Here is a 21,672-nt window from a genome sequence, read left to right as displayed (position 1 = left end):
ACTGACAGCATCTGAAGGGGGTGGAGTACTGACTGAGTGACCTCTTTATCCGACATTCTCACCGAATACATGGTACCAAGCCAAGAGCAAGTCATGAATTGTAGAATTAGCAAGCATTTAAACATCTTGTTCAGTCAATTTACATGGCATCGTGCATCTGTCCACTAAGTGAGCTGATAAGGTTGGCATCGCATATCAGGGATTTGCAGAAATCCTTTGTTCCAAATGCACTGTCGTCGCTGCTGCCCATCATCGGGACTGGACAACTTTACTGGGACTGAACCCCTCTCCCCTCAAACACCAACACTTATCTAAGTTTGCAAAGCGGAGATTTGTGGAAATATTGACAGATTAAGTGAATGGGCAAAACTGCGACAATCGGATTTCAATGTGGCAAATGTGAGGCCGTCACTTTGGACCTAAAAAGGATAGAACAGGGTACTTTCTAAATGATGAAAAACTAGAAACAGTGGAGGTCCAAAGAGACTTGAGGGCCCATGTACATAGATCATTAAAATGTCATGAACAGTTTCAGAGAATAATCAAAAAGGTTAATGGAATGCCAGCCCTTTATATCTAGAGGACTAGAATGCAAGCTATATTACAGCTATTCAAAGCCCTGGTTAGACCATATCTGGAGGACTCTGAGCAGTTCTGGGCACCACACCTTATGAAGGATATACTGGCCTTGGAGGGAGTGCAGCGTAGATTTACCAGAATGTTACCTGGACTCCAAGGGTTAAATTACGAGGAGAGATTACATAAACTGGAATTTCGAAGGTTAGGAGGTGATTTGATTGAAGTTTTCAAGATATTTAAGGGGAACAGATAGGATAGAGAGAAACCATTTCTGCTGGTTGGGGAGTTTAGGACAGCGGGGCATTGTCTAAAAATTAGAGCCAGACCTTTCAGAAGTGAAATTAGAAAATACTTCTACACACCAAGGATGGTAGAGGTTTGGAACTCTCTTCTGCAAACAGCAATTGATGCTAGACCAACTGTTAAATTTAAAACATTGACTGATAGATGTTTGTTCCCAAAGGTATTAAGGGATATGGAACAAATACGGGAAATGACGTTAAGTCACAGATAAGCCATGATCTCATTGAATAGTGGAACAGGCTCGAGGGGTTAAATGGACTACTCCAGTTCCTTGTTTCCTATCTTCCTACACCCATTCAGTGTTGTCACCTTCCCCACCACCCCCCCCCCCCCACAATAAGTACCCCAGGAAGCCCCCAGCACTGCACTTTATCAGTGGCAGTCTGCAAAACCCCCACAAATACTCCCGCACTGCTGAACACTCCTCCTGCACCGCTGAATTACAACCCACGTTTCCACACCCCCACACTCCCTCTCCCACACTGAGAGCACCCAGCGGGCACTCCCCAGCCCCACACCAATGCTCCTGGAACGCCCTTTGTGAATACTCCCATTCCACACACCCCACTCCCCACTGCTTCTATACACTTCCTACAATCTATCAGAAACATGCTCCTTCTACTTTCTTTGTGTTCTGGTCTTTTAAAAAAAAGGTTGGTGATTAAATCCCTGGAATATAAAAAAATGATCATTTAACGTTTCTCCAAAAGACAACACCTCCAAAAGTGCAGCACTCCCTCAGTACTGCCTTGATTTTTCTCTGTGCTCAAGTCAAGAGGAGAGAGGGGTAGAGAGACGAAGAGGTTTAAAGAGGGAATTCCAAAGATTAGGGCCCAGGGAGCTAGAGGCACGGCCACCAATGGTGGAGCAAAGGAAATAGGGGATGCACAAGAAGCCAGAGCTGGAGAATCACAGAGTTGTCGGAGGGTTGTAGCAGCGTTCCCTCTAAGCTGTGTGCATGCAGGGCCGTGCAGCAATCTTAAAGGGACTGCACAGTGCAACAAACAGGCTGTGCACAGCAAAGAGAAATTAGAGGGAACATTGGTTGTAAGGCCCTAAGCCCTGGACTTCTGTCCTAAAACTTCTTTAAACTGCTTTCTTCTCCTTTGAGAAGCTCCTTAATACCTACCTCTTTGAACAAAATTTTGGTTATGTGTTTGAATATCTTTTTATGTGGTTCGGAGTTAAATTTTTGTCTGATTATTGCACCTTGGGATGTTTTACTACGTTAAGGCGGCTATACGTGAGTTGCTATTGTTGTTGTAAGATTGGAGTAGGTTTCAGAGAAAGGGAGAGGCGAAACCTTGGGCACAAGATGAGGATTTTAACATCGAGTGGCTGCTGGACCGAGAGCCAATTTAGGTCAGTGAGCAAAAGGGCTGATGGCTGAAGAGGTATCATGAGTGTGAATACCCAGCAGAGAAATGCACCTATCAATGTTAGGGGCGCTGACTAAACATTTCACTGGCATTCATGAACAATGGGAGCTAAACTAACAGAAAATTTGTGTAATTACAAAGCAATGGACTGGAAACAGCACTGAAATCACCAACTGAAGTTGTTATCACTGGTTTTCTGCTCCTTTTCTACTGCCAGTGGGGAAACATACCCACAGAAGGAATGACACCATTGGGAGAGGAAAGAGAATTGGCTGGATTGTACTTTGGAATATTCTTGTGTGCTGAGATTGAGTGTCACATTGACAGAAGCCCAGGAACAAGAGCCTTTGCTCTTGTGAGCGAGATGGGGAGGGGGGAAATAGAAAAGTTTATAGATGGGAATAAAGGGCTGAAAACGAAAGACACTCCGAATACAGTTACACAATTAGTAACAGACAACCTAACTCTTTGTAGATGCTGCTGTTTATTAATAAATTTGCTAATTCCAGTATAAATCTCCAAACAAAAACTTGTCATTTTATATCTGATAATTAACTTCAATAGTAACTAGTGACAGAGACAGAAAATGAATATAACACAGGGGAATGAGTCTTCTTCCAAAAACACTTTGTCCCTGTGTTCTACATTTACACTCTGCCCATCCTGCTGGACAAGTGTTCAGATATTTAATGCACCATCACATCCAGAGTTACTCTCTCAGTCAGAATGTTACCTGGAAGAAAACCTCTTCATATTCACTGTATCACTTGTTTAATAGTTGACAGCGTTGGTGAAATGAGAGCTCAGTCGAAATACATCTTAACACATAGATCGTCTGCCACTTACTTCATTTATTTATTTTATTTATTTAGAGATACAGCACTGAAACAGGCCCTTCGGCCCACCGAGTCTGTGCCGACCATCAACCACCCATTTATACTAATCCTACACTAATTCCATATTGCTACCACATCCCCACCTGTCCCTATATTTCCCTACCACCTACCTATACTAGTGGCAATTTATAATGGCCAATTTACCTACCAACCTGCAAGTCTTTTGGCTGTGTGAGGAAACCGGAGCACCTGGAGAAAACCCACACAGACACAGGGAGAACTTGCAAACTCCACACAGGCAGTACCCAGAATTGAACCCGGGTCACTAGAGCTGTGAGGCTGCAGTGCTAACCACTGCGCCACTGTGCCGCCCATTTGTATAATCATTCCAACAGCTATATTGCAGATTAGAACTGTACCCATTCCAGGCTTAGCTCATTTTCCAAAGCTGTCCATTGCGGCCTCAACTTCAGTACAGACACCGCCCACCAACTTTAACACTGAGTGACCTTCCAACGCCTACTTTGGCAATTGTAATTAGGTTTGAACTGTTTGAACTGTTTGGTTACACTGGCACCGTGGACACCTTCAGATAGAATTAATCAGAGCTTGGATGACAACTGCTAGCTGGTTTGGGTAAATTTAGTTTCAGGATCTATGGTGCTGCAGGTTAAGCTGCGGTGGTAAGAGATGTGTAACAAGTAGTCTATATCTAACCTGAGATTCAGGTACAGGAGTTCCAATTTGGACCCAGATTCCCAAGCCCAGTTGACCACTAGCGATGAGGAAATATTGGATAGGCTGAGGTTGTTTTCTTTGGAACAGAGGAGGCTGAGGGAAGATTTGATTGAGGTGTGTAAAATTATGAGGGACCTAGCTATAGTGGTTTGGAAGGACGTTTTTCCCTTAGCAGATGTCAACCACACAGCATTGAGTTAACATAATCGGCAAAAGGTTTAATGAGGAGTTGAGGAGAAATGTTTTTATTCAGAGGATGGTGGGGGTCTGGAACTCAGTGCCCGAAAGGGTGGTAGAGGCAGAAACCCTCGGTGCATTTAAAAAGCACTTGAATATGCCCTTGAAGTGCCGTAACCCATAAGGATACAGACCAAGAGCTGGAAGGTGGAATTAGGCTGGATCGCTCTTTTTTGGCAGCCGCAGACTAGATGGGCCAAATGGCCTCCTGTGCCATAAATTTCTATGATTCTATTGAATTTGCTAATTGTTAAAATTGATGTTTTCATATTAACGTCCGTTCGATGGTTGTTCATCAGGTTTAAATATCACATCATAAGTCACCTGGTAGCCATCATTGTACACATAGAGTTTGTGATAGGATGGATTGTAATTAAAATTGCAGTGTCTCCATCACTTTATCCATTGTTATGCCAGCCCTACCTTCCTCACCAGTTCTGGTATCAAATGTATAGAAAATCTCCTCAGTCCGTGTGCTCACGGGTCTAATTGCGTACAACACCCCACATATTATGAAGGCATTGGTCACACCAGGTTTATACAGGCTGGTGACCCATGTCTTTTCCACAGTGAAGGAGGTCACGTTAATTTTACTAATAAGAATATTTCCACCATTTGCTTCAGTGGAGTAAATGACCCACAGGCCAGTTTCATCGACAGAAAAGTCCATGTCCTGGTATGTGATGCCCGCATAAGAAAACCTGTTATTGTAAGCTGTATCTGCAACAGTCTGCCTCTCGACAGCACCCGTGTCTGTATTAACCCTGCACATGTCCCTAGAATTATAACAGTTGTCATACAAGAAGTTTTTGTACAAAACCATTCCACTTCCCTGTGCTGTGTTTCTGTAGTCTGGATAGCATCCTGAAATCACAAGCGTTTTCTCTGTTGGATTCTTGTAGAGCAGTAAATCATTGTGTGAAGGAAAGAGTCTGAAGTTAATGGGTCTTTGTTCATCATTGAGTGGTGACACCCAATACACCATCTTTTTACTGGAGAGTGGAGCTGGGTCTTTGCCCCATCCTCCAGATTTATAACTAATTCCTCTCCAGTTCAATTGTGTTATAATGGGCTTTCTTATTTTAAGAAGGCCACTATGGTCACAGTTCCCTGTTCAAAAAAAAAGTAAGATCTAGTTCAGCTTTGGGCATTCACATTTTTCAAATTTACGCTTTGAATGCAGGTAATGCGCTATTGGCCTAAAATATACCTGTGCTGTTATAGTATATCTCAGGTATACTACAATGTCTAAACTACATTGAAAATATTACATCGGCACCCACATTAGATTGTCAAATATTCTCACACCTTCATGTAAACCATTATAAATTCCTGTCTCCTTTATAGTGGAAACTGCCTATGTAAACTGTCATGCTGTAATTATACCCTCCTACCGCATGGTGGTGCTGGAACATCTCCAATCTGCATGTCCCAGCATCTCTACCTGTATTGCAAAGAAAATCCTATACTCCAATCAACCCTATTTCTCAGCTTCCCAAATTCCTGCAAGTTTTGCTAACTAATTATAAATAATAATCTAAAAATCAAAATATTATTATTATTAAAATAGGCAGAAAGTGTGGCTTTAAATTAGGCATGGAATTATACCTGAGCACATTAGTCCAATTCTTCCTCAGCCCTCTAATTCTGCATCACCTGAACACTGTACTTGACAGGCCTGATTTTAACTTCAGGAGGTGGGTGATAAGGTGGAAACTCACCCAGTGTTGCAGAAATGGATGGGGATTTGGGAAAGACTGGTGGGAAGAAAGGGAGCAGCTGAGACCTAACCCTTCCACCTTCTCTTCAGCCTGGCAGGAAAGCCACAAGGGCCTGAGTTAAAATTGCAGTTGGGGCTCAATTATGTCATCAGACCCTGATTTACATATTTGAAGATTAACACAAAGCTGGTCGGGAGCTTTCAGATATGTCATAAATAAAAGATTTAATTATATAGATGGTTTAAAATGTTTATTATAAATGATAAGGAGAAATCCTAAGGAAACAATGTACCTTTTAAATGGATTAGCAGATATCCAGTGGCATTGCTCATAGTGATGTTATAGGGAAATGAGACAATGCCATATTTTGAAAGCAATGATGTATAATGTGACTCTAACGATGTCATTACATTGTATGCTTATTAGTAGATTAGCGATCCAGAGCTAATGTCTTCCCTTCCTCTTTATCTGGCACTCTGGTTTTACCCAGTCTCTATTAACCTTGATTAAGAACTCACCGTAGTCAATGAGGGCAAGAGTTGGTGCAACTTGATTCTCCTCACAGTCCCACAGCCATTTCCTCAGCAACCCAATTTATCTGAGGATTTTCAGCACATTGTGTTTATTGAGTGACTCCAGCTGGCTGACAGCATGTGACATGCTCGTAATCAGAAACATACGAGGCAGTTAAAGAGAGCAACAGTTGCAATCATAGAGGTAGGCCATTCACTCCCTCGAGCATGTTCCATCATTCAATAGGACCATAGCTGATATGGATCTTAATTCCACCTAGTCGCTTGGCTCTGTAAACCTTAATACCTTTAACGAACAAAAATCTCAGTTTTGAAATTTTCAGTTGACCACCCTACCACCACCCCAACAGCTTTTTGAGAGAGAGGGATCCACATTTCCACTGCCCTTTATGTGAAGTGCTCCCCGATATCACCCCTGAATGGCCTAGTTCTAATTTTAAGGTTAAGCTGCTTTGTTCTGGACTTACCCTACCATTATTTCAATCTATCTAGCTTATCAACATTTAATCATCTTAAGCACATCAGTTGGATAACCCCTTAATCTTAGATGAAAAGATTGTTCCCAAGGAGGAACTTGAAGGAGGAGAGAGATATAAAGAGGTAGAGGAGTTTGAGGAAGTCCAGAGGGTAGAACTGAGGTGACTGAAAGAATAGCATGGAGAGTGGGGATACTCAAGCTGCTGGAATCACAGAGAGCTCGGGGTGAGTTGCAGGGCTGGAGGAAGTTAGGGAGATACGGCAGTGCAGGGCAGGGCCATAGAGGGACTGAGAGATAAAATGAAGAGCCAGTGCAGGTCAGCCAGCACAGGAGATGACGAGTGAATGGGATTTTGTGCAGGATAGGATGCAAGTAGCCAAGTTTTCAAAGAGTCGGAGCTTGTGGAGCGAGGAGGTTGAACAAAGGAAGAAATGGAACAGAGGTGACAAAGTCATGAATGAGAGTTTCAACAGCAGTTGAGCGGAGGAAGGGGTGGAAAGGGGTGATGTTTGAAATTAGCAGTCTTTGTGATGTAGACGATTGTAGGGATGGAAACCTGTCTCAGGAGCGAACAAGATGCTGAGGCTGCCAACAGTCTGGCAGGGCCTGAGAGAATCATGCAATCCTTGATCCGTCCCACACAAAAGGAGGCCATTCAGCCAATCGCTTCTGTACTGGCACTTTGAAAGAGCTTTCCAACTAGTTCAACTGCACTGCTTTTCCCCATAGCCCTGCAAATCATATTGTTTCAAGTATAAATCCAATTTCCCTTTGTACTATTGAATCTGCTCCCACTGTCCTTTCATGCAATGCATTCCAGATCACAATAATTCACTGCGTAAAAATCTCTCCTCAGCTCCTCCTCTGTTTCTTTTGCCACGGCTGCAGAGGTTGATTCTTTCAGTGAGGAATCTGATGTCAGGTGGGAGTTGAAGATGATGACTTCAGTCTTCCCAATGTTTAACTGAAGGAAGTTAAGTTTCATCCATGACTGGGTATCAGACCTGGAGTGTGACAGTGGGGATGTCAGAAGAATCGAGAGAGATGGTGGAGACGTTGATCTGGTTATTAGTGGACATGGGTTAGCTGTTACCTGAGCCATGTTCTATGGATGATATTGTTAATGGGGAGTATGCAGAAGAAAAGGAAGTGTAGGGGGGTGGGGGGGGGGGGGTGGCAAGGATTGATCCTTGGGGAACTCTCAAAGATAGGATGTGGGAATGGGAAATAAGCTACTGGAACTGCCCTGGTTACAGCTGGAGAGGGAAGCATGGAACCAAATCATGGCAGTCACACAGAGACGGACAACAGAGAAGGGGTATCGGAGGAGGACAGTGAGATCAACTCGAGTAAAAACTGGGAAGAGGTCAGGATCCATAAGGATCCCAATAAAAGAGCCAGTCTCTCACCATCATAAACCCAACTAGAGAGAATCTCTCACCATCAGGACCTCAGTTAAATTCAGAACTTCTGACCAAGACCTCAAGCAAAGAGGAAGTCTAAATATTTGAAAAATTAATCCATTGAGGATAATTGACTAACATTTCTTTGGTTGTTCAGTTGTATCAGTGAGTATTGCAGGTTAAGAAGGGTTACTGATGACATTGACTGAAGTTCCTAAGAAACTAGCTGGCTGGAGTTACTGATCCCAACAGTGTGAGGAACTGAATTAAAATACACAGTTACAATTATATAATTGGTGCAGGTGTCTGCATTACAGAATATAGGAATCCCAGCACAGCGAGGGCCATCATACCTGTAACTAATATTGTACCTTTATTGGATACTACCAATATGTTTCTGCGCTCCTTTAATTCTGGTCTCTTGTGCATCTCCTCCCTCCATGATTGACAGACCTAAGCTCTGGAATTCCCTTCCTAAACCTTTCCATCTCTTTGTCTCTCTGTTTCTCTCTTTCTCTCTCCTCCTTTAAGCCACTGCATAAAACCTACCCCTTTGCCTTATGTGGCTCACTATTAAATTATGTTTGATATCAGTCCTATGAAACACTTCGAGATGTTTTACTACCTTAAAGGTGCTTCATGAAAGAAAGTTAGTGTTGTGGCTAATAACTCCCTGCCATCAGGACAGTAACTCTCTACAGTCTGTTCCCCTAGTTATTCATCTGTGGCTGAGGTTTAAACAAAATATGTAAAATACTCTCCAATATAGGAGAGAAAAAAAAATACAATAAATTGAATGATTTGGGTGTTTTATATGACTGATGTCTCTTCCTGACCTCACTGTAAAGCTGATCGATGATGCTGTTGCTTCCATTGAGTGAGACTTTCAGCTGATTGGTCAGTGCCACCAGCTCTCGGATCTCCAGTTTCAGCAGTTCAAAGTCGAGCTGGGTGTAGGAGCCTCCGGTCTCCATCCTCTCCACACGCCGTGTCAGATTCACCAGCTTCGCTGTGTGCACAGACAGAGTCCTCGTATATTGCTGCACCTGAATGGAGCATCACAGCAAACACACAGTTACAGACACCTCCACAGTCACTGAACCATTTCCACCTCACTGCACTCAGAGTTGTCAACTCTGGTTTGATGTGATGAGTAATGCTATAGTAGTGCATCGCCCACATGGTTTCTCATGTTTAACAAAACTTAAATAAATATAAATACTGTTTTTCTCACCCACTGCAGATAAGAACTAAGTCTAGAAATTTCTCTTGGTAATTTTTTTCAACAGGCATTCAATGCCTAAAAGCATACTGAGGAATATTCTGTGAAAATGTGAAGTTGAAATTTTCCTGTTCCAATAATTAAATTCCTTTTTAATTATTATATTTTTAAACCATGATTTTAGGAGTATGAGTTTAACGAATATTAATCCTCTTTGATATGGTGTTGGCCTGGACAACATACGTCAGCCAAGAGTGACGTCTCAATTCATTCCATCTTCGCTGCCTCCGGAGAATCCTTGGCATCAGGTGGCAGGACCATGTCTCCAACACAGAAGTCCTGGAGGCGGCCAACATCCCCAGCATATACACCATACTAAGCCAGCGGCGCCTGAGATGGCTTGGCCATGTGAGCCGCATGGAAGATGGCAGGATCCCCAAAGACACTTTGTACAGCGAGCTCGTCACTGGTATCAGACCCACTGGCCGTCCTTGTCTCCGCTTTAAAGACGTCTGCAAACGCGACATGAAGTCCTGTGACATTGATCACAAGTCGTGGGAGTCAGTTGCCAACGATCGCCAGAGCTGGCGGGCAGCCATAAAGGCGGGGCTAAAGCGTGGCGAGTCGAAGAGACTTAGCAGTTGGCAGGAAAAAAGACAGAAGCGCAAGGGGAGAGCCAACTGTGTAACAGCCCCGACAACCAATTTTATCTGCAGCACCTGTGGAAGAGCCTGTCACTCTAGAATTGACCTTTATAGCCACTCCAGGCACTGCTTCACAAACCATTGACCACCTCCAGGTGCTCCATGTCTCGAGACAAGGAGGCCAAAGATATAGATATTGTTGGGCATTCTGGAGGGTTATATGTTGGACATCTTGGAAAGTTAAGGCTTAATAATAAAACTTCCTTATATCATAGAGAAACTGACTTTTCAAGATAAACAGGATACCCTTGAGGTGTTATGAGAAGAAAACTGTCTTGTCTTTTGCTTTTAGTCCCTGAGTGTTATATACACGAAATGCTTGTGCAGGGGCTTAGAGTCATAGGGACAGTAATGATATCAGCCATGAGAGATTGAGGTATAACTTAAGAGGCTTGGGTAATAAACACAGGTAGAGAGAAACACTAACTATACGATAGAAAGATAACGGTTAACAAAGTCTATTCTTCAAGATTTTCAACAAACAATTAAGTCAGGGAATCTTGTTTAAGGGAAGTGGCTTTGGAGTAAACAACTACATCAGTTTCTATGAATAGACTGTTCTCAAGGGAGTCAGGGGGTCTTATCTGTGATATAGACCTCTGATGTAGGCAAAATATGGTGTATAAAGGTGTATGGCTTTCAACAGCTTTTAAGGGGACTAGAAAGATAGTAAAAGAAACTGAAAGCCAATAACTGTCTAGTTGGACTGATCATGTGTATTAGGTATCAATAAAGTCTGTTCCCTATACTCCACCACCGATCGTCTTGTGCCTATTCAAATGTGTTATTTTGAACCATAGAAGGAAGGAGGTTGACTAACAGTTGAATGCTAACATGTATCAGTAGCTCCATTGATAAATACCCCATCGTCATCATCCATCAATATTCCTCATTGAGAAACATGTGTCAGCCATCGCTCAGTTGATAGCACTCTCACCTCTGAAACAGAAGGTAGTGGTTTCAAGTCCCATTCCAGAACTTGTGCATACAATTCAAGGCTGACACTCCCGTGCAATACTGAGAGCATGCTGTACTGCAGTGCCATCTTTCAGATGGGGTATGAAACCAATTCCCTGTCTAGTGCCCATAAAAGACCCTATGGCACTATATTGAAGAAGAGCAGGGGAGTTTTCCCTAGTGTCCAAGTCAATATCTACCCCTTAATCAACATCACAAAAACATGGTCATTGTTACATTATTCTTTGTGGAAACTTGTTTCTGTGTTTCCTACATTATAACAATGTATACACTTCAAAAGTATTTAGTTGGCTGTGAAGGCCTTTTGGATGTCCTGTAGTTATAAAAGGTGCGATATAATACAAGTCTTTCTTTCTTTCATCCATATCACTCATTCCCAATTGATAAATAACTCATTTTTATCACTAATGAATATCCCTTTGATAAATACCCCATTCATGTCACGCATCAATAGCCCTAATTGTTAAACATTCCATCATCTCAGTTTCTGCCCTCAATAAATCATCCATCAGTTTCACTCCATTGATATCATGGGCTGGTAGTGCCCAGCAGTATTGTCTCGCCATTAGTTTCACTCTGGTTCTCGGGCATTTGAATATAATAATTAATTTGTTAATGCGGAGTCTGAAAGAGGATGGAGTTTGCTAGTAATATCCATACCTTGCTGATTTCACGTTGTACACTGATACCGAGCTCCTGTGATGTTGCTTCCAAATATTCCACTTTTTCCACAGGGAACAAGGTATCAAGCAAAATCATGGAACAGACACAGACTCCGTCGCTGTTGATTCTCCCATTGGCATGGTCACCAAACTATAGCCCAAGAAATCATAATTAATGCAAATTCAACACTTGTGTGAGCTGATAACACTGCCTCACCCCTCTCCCCCGAGCTGATAACACTGCCTCACCCCTCTCCCCCGAGCTGATAACACTGCCTCACCCCTCTCCCCCGAGCTGATAACACTGCCTCACCCCTCTCCCCCGAGCTGATAACACTGCCTCACCCCTCTCCCCCGAGCTGATAACACTGCCTCACCGCTCTCCCCCGAGCTGATAACACTGCCTCACCCCTCTCCCCCGAGCTGATAACACTGCCTCACCCCTCTCCCCCGAGCTGATAACACTGCCTCACCCCTCACCCCCGAGCTGATAACACTGCCTCACCCCTCTCCCCCGAGCTGATAACACTGCCTCACCCCTCCCACCCGAGCTGATAACACTGCGTCACCCCTCTCCCCCGAGCTGATAACACTGCCTCACCCCTCTCCCCCGAGCTGATAACACTGCCTCACCCCTCTCCCCCGAGCTGATAACACTGCCTCACCCCTCCCACCCGAGCTGATAACACTGCCTCACCCCTGTCCCCCGAGCTGATAACACTGCCTCACCCCTGTCCCCCGAGCTGATAACACTGCCTCACCCCTCTCCCCCGAACTGATAACACTGCCTCACCCCTCCCACCCGAGCTGATAACACTGCCTCACCCCTCTCCCCCGAACTGATAACACTGCCTTACCCCTCTCCCCCGAACTGATAACACTGCCTCACCCCTCTCCCCCGAGCTGATAACACTGCCTCACCCCTCCCACCCGAGCTGATAACACTGCGTCCCCCCTCTCCCCCGAGCTGATAACACTGCGTCACCCCTCTCCCCCGAGCTGATAACACTGCCTCACCCCTCTCCCCCGAGCTGATAACACTGCCTCACCCCTCCCACCCGAGCTGATAACACTGCCTCACCCCTGTCCCCCGAGCTGATAACACTGCCTCACCCCTGTCCCCCGAGCTGATAACACTGCCTCACCCCTCTCCCCCGAACTGATAACACTGCCTCACCCCTCCCACCCGAGCTGATAACACTGCCTCACCCCTCCCACCCGAGCTGATAACACTGCCTCACCCCTCTCCCCCGAGCTGATAACACTGCCTCACCCCTCTCCCCCGAGCTGATAACACTGCCTCACCCCTCTCCCCCGAACTGATAACACTGCCTCACCCCTCTCCCCCGAGCTGATAACACTGCCTCACCCCTCCCACCTGAGCTGATAACACTGCGTCACCCCTCCCACCCGAGCTGATAACACTGCCTCACCCCTCTCCCCCGAGCTGATAACACTGCGTCACCCCTCCCACCCGAGCTGATAACACTGCCTCACCCCTGTCCCCCGAGCTGATAACACTGCCTCACCCCTGTCCCCCGAGCTGATAACACTGCCTCACCCCTCTCCCCCGAACTGATAACACTGCCTCACCCCTCCCACCCGAGCTGATAACACTGCCTCACCCCTCCCACCCGAGCTGATAACACTGCCTCACCCCTCTCCCCCGAGCTGATAATACTGCCTCACCCCTCTCCCCCGAGCTGATAACACTGCCTCACCCCTCTCCCCCGAGCTGATAACACTGCCTCACCCCTCTCCCCCGAACTGATAACACTGTCTCACCCCTCTCCCCCGAGCTGATAACACTGCCTTGCCCCTCCCCCGAGCTGATAACACTGCCTCATCCCTCTCTCCCGAACTGGTAACACTGCCTCACCCCTCCCCCGAGCTGATAACACTGCCTCACCCCTGTCCCCCGAGCTGATAACACTGCCTCACCCCTGTCCCCCGAGCTGATAACACTGCTTCACCCCTCCCCCAAACTGGAAACACTGCTTGATTGACTTTTGATGAGGGCAGAAATGATACCTACCCCAAATGGACTGCAGTGGTTCAAGAAGGTAGCTCACCATCGCCTTCTCAAGGGCAATTAGGGATGGGTAATAAATGCTGGCCTGGCCAGTGATGCCCACATCTCATGAATGAATAAAAGAAAAGAAATCTGCCAGTAACAGGTTGGCTTCCCATTATATGCCCTGCCCATTATACACTCTGCCCTTTATAGACCACACCCATTATGTGCCTCAGCCATTAAATACTTAGCCAGTTAAATGCCCTGCCCAATTTGCCTTTCCATTTTACTCCGGGCAGGTAATCCATTACTGCCAGCTTTCCGCCCTCACCTATTATGAAATGAGCCTCTCATGTTTCCACAGCCCGTGTTATCATGATTTTCATAGAATCATCAAATCATACACCACAGAGGGAGACGATGCACACCCTTCGAAAGAGCTATGCAGTTAGTTTCATTCATCTGCTCTTTCCTTATAGCCCTGTGATTTTTCCTTTTCAATTATTTTTCCAATTCCCATTTGAAAGTTACTATTAAATCTGCTTCCACCCTGCTTTCAGGCAGTGTATTCCAGATCATAACAACGCGCTGTATAAAATAAAATTCTTCTCATTTCCCCTCTGGTTCTTTAACGACTTCCCTTAAATCTGTGTCCTCTACTTACTGAGCCTCCTGGCAGTGGGAACAGTTTCTCCGTAATAACCCTTCATTATTTTAAACACTTCACTCTTATGTAAAACGTCATAGCAAAATGACATCGATCTACTGATTCTGCAATGCTGACAGATCATAGCTAGTGTTCTCTCTAACAGTTCATTGTCACTGTGTGAAATGTTGATATTAATGACCATTTCATGAGGCTCTGTTGCTACGGTAGAGCGTTACTGGATGTGAGCACGTGGCAGAGGGTCAGAGCTCCAGATTATAGACCTACCTCTGATCTACATGTGTTGAACTGGAGGAATAAGCTCACTTAGTACCTCTCTTCATCCACTCAATTATAGATTCTGTATTTATAACCTCAGTTGTGTCTGGAGAGAAGCTTCCTGAATACCTCACACTGCTGCTTACCGAATAGCCCCAGACTGTGGGAGCAATTTGATATAATTAAGAGTTTGATAGAAGACACATTGATCCAAGTCTTCCTGAAGCACATTAGTACGAACATGATACACAGTAACTAGCTCTGAGTGAATACAGTTCTTTATTTTTAATAAATGTACCTGCTGGGTGAGTCAGCCAACGAGGCCGGCAACTTTAAAATTGGCCCAGACACCGTTTTATTGAGTGCACCAAAGAGAGGGATGTTAGTGCTGGAAAAGCAGCATCCTCCCATTCCCACTCATTGTCAGCATTGAGCACTGCCAGGTCGCAGTCAGATAGAGGGTAAGGAACACAAAAGGTGTCCCACACACAGAACCTGAGCGTGAGCATCAAAGGAGTGTCTCCAGTCCATCAAACACTAAAGCTTTCTGACTCACACATTACACCAGAGAGGAGCTCGGCTCAGTTCAGTGTTAGCGTCTTGCGAGGTTTCCTTGTCATGTGGCCCACAATGATATATAAACTGGAACATTAATGAGAAACACGCCAGGAAAGGACAAGAATACTTGCATTTGTACAGCAACTTTCACAGCCTCAGGACATCCCAAAGCACTTTACAGCCAATTAAGTACATTTTGTTGTCAGTGCTGTAATATACAAAACAAATCATCCCATTTTGTGCACAGCAAGATCCCACACACATCAATGAGATAAATGACCAGATCATCTGTTTTATGATATTGGCCAGGACACCAGGCAGAGAACTCAAGCTGTATTTCTTCAAAATAGTGTCATGGGATCTGTTATATTCACCTGGGAGGGAAGACAGGGCCTTGGTTTAACATTTAGCCCAAAGGACAGCACCTCCAACAGTGCAGCACTCCGTCAGTACTGCACAGAAGTGGCAGCCTAGGTTACACACTCAAGCCTCTGGATTGAGACTTGAAACCCCACAACTTTCTGTCTCAGAGGTGAGACTGCTACCCACTGAGCCACAGCGGACACAAACTAATGCAAGCACATAAAAAGCCAAAACAGCAATGCTGAATACATATCCTGAAATTATTTTAAGTTCAGCTAAAATTACCAGTAAACTTAGAGAAGGCGGGACAGTAGCTGTAATGAACAGAAAGAACAGCATCTTCATTCTGCTTCTGAGCTCCTGTTAAGTTGTATGAGGAGGGGTTTCAGAGGAGGTTTAAATAACAAGCTCATTGGAAACTCCTCCGCAAATTTAGTGACACATTCTTCTGAGGTTAAATCAGAAAAGAGAATCTTTCCAGTAAAACATGTCCAAATGAGAGTCAGGTTAGTGAACTTGTCAAATTGTTTGAAATAACAGGAATATTGTGTCATTTAATGAATGATTAAGTACAGACTGGTTTGCAGGCACATTTGTTTAACCTGTAGAGGTCAGTTTAATGCTTTAACAAAACAATGTGTGAGGTACGCTTTTTATTTTTGCCTTAGATTATTATATCGGACCTTGGTAGACTACCTGATTATAGGTTAAATGAGAAAAGGGACACTCGATACCCAAACTGTGCAATTGCCTGTTCTACCTCCTCAACAAGTGATGTTTGTACCACCTTACAGATGTGGCCATCTGGTCACCATTATCACTGCATGCTGGGGTTTTACGCACCCATTTGGCACAGTATTCGGGCCGTATCGATTCCTGTGGTGAAACAATACTCTCCCCTTTCCTTGTGGCCAATGCATCTATCCTTCAACTTATCTATTTGAGTCAGTAGACACACTGGAGACTGAGGGTTTACACACATGCATTATCCTTTGTCACATCGTATCCACATTGCCAGGTGTTATCCCTTTGGCTCATAGCCATTTACATCGACCGCACCCCAACTGCTACTGCCTTTGGCCAAAAACTGGAGCAGATCCCTATGTTGGACGAAGTGACTCTGCCATACCTGCCCAATGGATTTCACCTTGAGCAAATGATACCGGTTCTCAGTTGAAATCTGCAGCACTTTCCCTGTTAGTTAAGGAAGGTCTCTCACTGTATGGTCACCTGACTATACCTGTCCAAACTGTGAGCCAGACAGGTGTTATTATCCATCCCAAGCCAAAGGATGTGGAATGAACTTGGGAATCTGTCCTTCCAACAAATCGCACAAACACTCGCAAGTGATGTTTTCCCAAAACGATACATACATCCCACATTGTTTTAGTGACATTATCCATCACGTCAACTTGCTTTCTTTTTTTTTTAAATTTGTTCATGGGATGTGGGCATTGCTGGCAAGACCAGCATTTATTACCCATCCCTAACTGCCCTTGAGAAGGCGATGGTGAGCTGCCTTCTTGAACCGCTGCAGTCCATGTGGGGTAGGTACACACACAGTGTTGTTATGAAGAGAGTTCCAGGATTTTGACCCAGCGACAGTGAAGGAATGGTGATATAGTTCCAAGTCAGTATGTAGCTCGGAGGGGAACTTGCAGATGGTGGTGTTCCCATGCATTTGCTGTCCTTGTCCTTCTAGGTGGTAAAGTTCGTGGGTTTGGAAGGTGCTGTCAAAGGAGCCTTGGTGAGTTGCTGCAGTGCATCTTGTAGATGGTACACATGCTACCACTGTGCGTGAAGGGAGTGACTGTTGAAGGTGGTGGATGGGGCGCCAATCAAGCAGGCTGCTTTGTCCTGGATGATGGTGTTGAGCCGCTTGAGTGTTGTTGGAGCTGCACCCATCCAGGCAAGTGGAGAGTATTCCATCACACTCCTGACTTGTGCCTTGTAGATGATCTCATTAGTTCTTTGTAATAACTTTTCATCTCCTTTTGCTAGTTCAACGAGGGACAGGATGCCTGTTATCTGTTCACTGATATGTTGACCACCTGTGTTCTGTTGGTTTGGCTTGTTAATTTAAACTAATTCCAATACTCATTCTCTATATCCAATCTACTTATTATAACCTTTCACCCCCTTGCTTAGCAAGAATTTATCTACCTCTGCCTTAAACATATTAAAAGACTCTGCTTCCACCACATTTTGAGGAAGAGAGTTCCAAAGACTCACGACCCTCTGAGAGAAAAAATTTCTCCTCATCTCTGTCTTAAATGGGCATCTCTTTATTTATAAACAGTGACCCCTAGTTCTAGATTCTCCCCAAGGGGAAACATCTTTTCCACACCCACCCTGCCAAGACCCCTCAGAATCTTATATGTTTCAATCAAGTTGCCTCTTACTCTTCTAAATTCCGGTGGATATAACCCTAGCCTGTCCAATCTTTCCTCATAATATAGCCCGCCCATTCCAGGTATCAGTCTAGTAAACCTTCTTTGAACTGCTTCTAATGCATTTACATCCCTCCTTAAATAAGGAGACCAATACAGTACACAGTACTCCAGATGTGGTCTCACCAATGCCCTGCTAACCAATGTTAGCTGAAGCATAACCTCCCTACTTCTGTATTCAATTCCCCTGGTGATAAACGATAACATTCTATTAGCTTTCCTAATTACTGGTTGTACCTGCATACTAACCTTTTGCGATTCATGCACTAGTACACCCAGATACCTCTGCATCTCAGAGCTCTGCAATCTCTTACCATTTAGATAATATGCTTCTTTTTATTCTTCCTGCCAAAACGGACAACTTTGCATTTTCCCACATTATTCTCCATCTGCCAGATTTTTGCCCACTCACTTAACCTATCTATATTCCTTTGTAGCCTCCTTATGTCCTCTTCACAACCTACTTTCCTACCTATCTTTGTGTCATCAGCAAATTTAGCAACCATATCTTCGTTCCCTTCATGTAAGTCATTTATATAAATTGTAAAAAGTTGAGGCCTCAGCACAGATCCCTGTGGCACAATACTCGTTACATCTTGCCAACCAGAAAATGACCCATTTATGCCTACTCTCTAATTCCTGTTAGCTAGTCAATCTTCTATCCATGCCAATATGTTATCCCCTACGCCATGAGCTTTTACTTTTTGCAATAACCTTTGATGTAGCACCTTAGCAAATGCCTTCTGGAAATCTAAGTACAATACATCCACCGGTTCCCCTTCATCCACAGCACATGTAACTCTCTCAAAGAACTCCAATAAATTGGTTAAACATGATTTCCCTTTAAGAAAACCATGTTGACTCTGCCTGATTCCTTTGAATTTTTCTAAATGCCCTGATATAATATCTTTAATAATAGCGCCTAACATTTTCCCTAAGACAGTTGTTAAGCTAACTGGCCTGTAGTTTCCTGCTTTCTGTCTCCCTCCCTTTTTGAATAAAGGAGTCACATTCACTATTTTCCAGTCTAGCAGAACCTTCCCTAAATCTAGGGAATTTTGGAAAATTAAAACTAACGCATCAACTATCTCACTAGCCACTTCTTTTAACACCCTAGGATGAAGTTGATCAGGACCCGGGGACTCGTCAGCACGCAGCTTCAACAATTTGTTCAGTACCACTTCCCCAGTGATTGTAATTTTCTTGAGTTCCTCCCTCCCTTCCATTTCCTGACTTACAGCTAATTCTGGGATGTTACTTGTAGCTTCTATATTAAAGACTGATGCAAAATACCTGCTCAATTCATCGTCCATCTCCTTATTATCCATTATTAATTCCCCAGACTCACTTTCTATAGGACCAATGCTCATTTTGTTAACTCTTTCTTTTTAAAATATCTAAAGAAACTCTTACTACCTGACTTTGCATTTCTAGCTAGCATTCTCTTGTATTTTAATTTTACCTTTCTTATCAATCTTTTAGTCAATCTTTGCTTTTTTTTTGTATTCTGTCCAATCTTCTGACCTGCCACCCATCTTCACAGAATTATAGGCTTTTTCTTTAAGTTTGATACTATCTTTAACTGCTTTAGTTAACCATGGATGGTGGGTCCAACCCTTGGAATTTTTCTTTTTCATTTGAATGTATCTATTCTTTGTATTCTGAAACGTCTGCCACTGCATCTCTATTGACCTATCCATTAACCTAATTTGCCAGTTTACTTTAGTTAGCTCTGCTTTCATGCCCTCATAATTGCCCTTATTTAAGATTAAAATACTGGTCTTGGACCCACTCTTCTCTCCCTCAAACTGAATGCAAAATTGAATCATATTATGATTGCTGCTACCTTAACTATGAGGTCATTAGTTAATCCTATCTCGTTGCACAATACCAGGTCTAGTCTAGCCTGCTCTCTGGTTGGCTCTTTGTACTCCTCATCTAGGCTACCTCTGCCCATCTGCTTTTTCCAGTCTATATGTAGGTTAAAATCCCCTATGATTATTGCCGTACCTTTCTGACAGGCTGCCATTATTTCTTCCTTTATACCTCGCCCTATAGTGTGGTTAATGTTAGGTGGCCTGTACACCACTCCCACAAGTGACTTTTTGCCTTGATGATTTCTCATCTCTACCCAAACTGCTTCTACATCCTGCTTTCCTGAATTTAGGTCATCCCTCTCTATTGCGCTAATACCATCACTAATGAACAGAGCCACTCCTCCACCTTTTCCTAGCTTCCTGTCCTTCCTAAATGCCATGTACCCTTCAATATTCAGGTTCCAATCCATGTCACCCTGCAGCCACGGCTATCAGATTGTACTTATTTATTTCTATTTGCACTCTCAGTTCATCTGTTTCGTTTCGAATGTTATGTGCATTCAGATACAAAGCCTTTAGTTTTGTCCTTGTATTATTTTTGTAACCTCTAACCTTATCTGTTGATTTACTCTTAGATTTGTACGCTCTGTCCCTTCCTGTCATAGTCTATTTATCATTTACCATATTAATACCTTCCTCTCTTGCCTAGTCTCTACTGCTTGATTTACCATATCTTCCCAAATTTGCTTCCTTGCCCCCACTATTCAGTTTAAAACCCACACCACTTCACTAGTTATGTGGCACGCTAGAACACCGGGCCCAGCATGGTTCAGGTGTAGACCGTCCCAACGGTACAGCCACCACTTTCACCAGTACAAGTGCCAGTGCCCCATGAACCGGAACCCACTTCTACCACACCAGTCCTTGAGCCGCACATTAATTTCTCTAATCTTATTTGCTCTATGCCAATTTGCACGTGGCTCAGGTAATAATCCAGAGGTTATTACCTTTGAGGCTCTGTTTCTTAATTTAGTGCCTAATTCTTCATACTGACTATGCAGAATCTCTTTTCATGTCCTGCCTATGTCATTGGTACCTACATGGACCACGATGACTGGATCCTCCCCCTCCCACTGTAAGTTTCTCTCCAGCCCTGAGCAGATGTCCCGAACCCTGGCACCGGGTAGGCAACACAGCCGTCTAGATTCTCGCTCTTAGCTGCAGAGAACAGCGTCAACCCTCTTAACTATACTGTCCCCTACTACCACTACATTCCTTTTTTCTCCCTCCATTTGAATGGCTTCCTGTACCATGCTGCCATGCTCAGGTTGCTCATCCACCCTGCAGCCCCCACTCTCATCCAAACAAGCTGAAAGAACCTCATGTTATAACATGTTATAATAGCTGTGCAGTTATAACATGGGCCTCATGTGTAAGCCTGGGTTTAAATCCAGTAGCTGGACCTGTTCCTCCATCATCTGAGTCACTCGGCATCAACATATTGCAGCAGGCATTCAGACCGGGAAAGATCTTTTAACAGCTGTGGCCACTGTTTGGTGGAAAATAGTAGGAGTGAGTGTTATGAAATCCCTGAGGCGAGCAGACCCATCTGCAGCTTGGATCCTCAAAAGTGAAGGCAAACTTGGTTGGATCTTCCCTACAGACGGGGATGCTCCGACGGCTGTGAGCAATGTTGCGAGTGGAGATGTATTTAGAAATTGTTGGAATTTGAGACAACAATGTTTGTGTTTCTCTCACCATAGGTGAACAGC

The 21,672-nt window shown here is 44.1% G+C and overlaps 1 pseudogene; it reads right to left on the bottom strand.

Annotated features, from left to right (window-relative positions):
* Positions 1–4,342: 4,342 nt before the first annotated feature.
* LOC137353120 (olfactomedin-4-like) lies at positions 4,343–15,978 on the bottom strand (annotated as a pseudogene).
* Between the last annotated feature and the right edge of the window lie 5,694 nt (positions 15,979–21,672).

The sequence above is a fragment of the Heterodontus francisci genome, chromosome 40, assembly GCF_036365525.1.
Source record: "Heterodontus francisci isolate sHetFra1 chromosome 40, sHetFra1.hap1, whole genome shotgun sequence".
Lineage (NCBI taxonomy): Eukaryota > Metazoa > Chordata > Chondrichthyes > Heterodontiformes > Heterodontidae > Heterodontus > Heterodontus francisci.
This window is presented reverse-complemented; position numbering and strand designations above follow the sequence as displayed.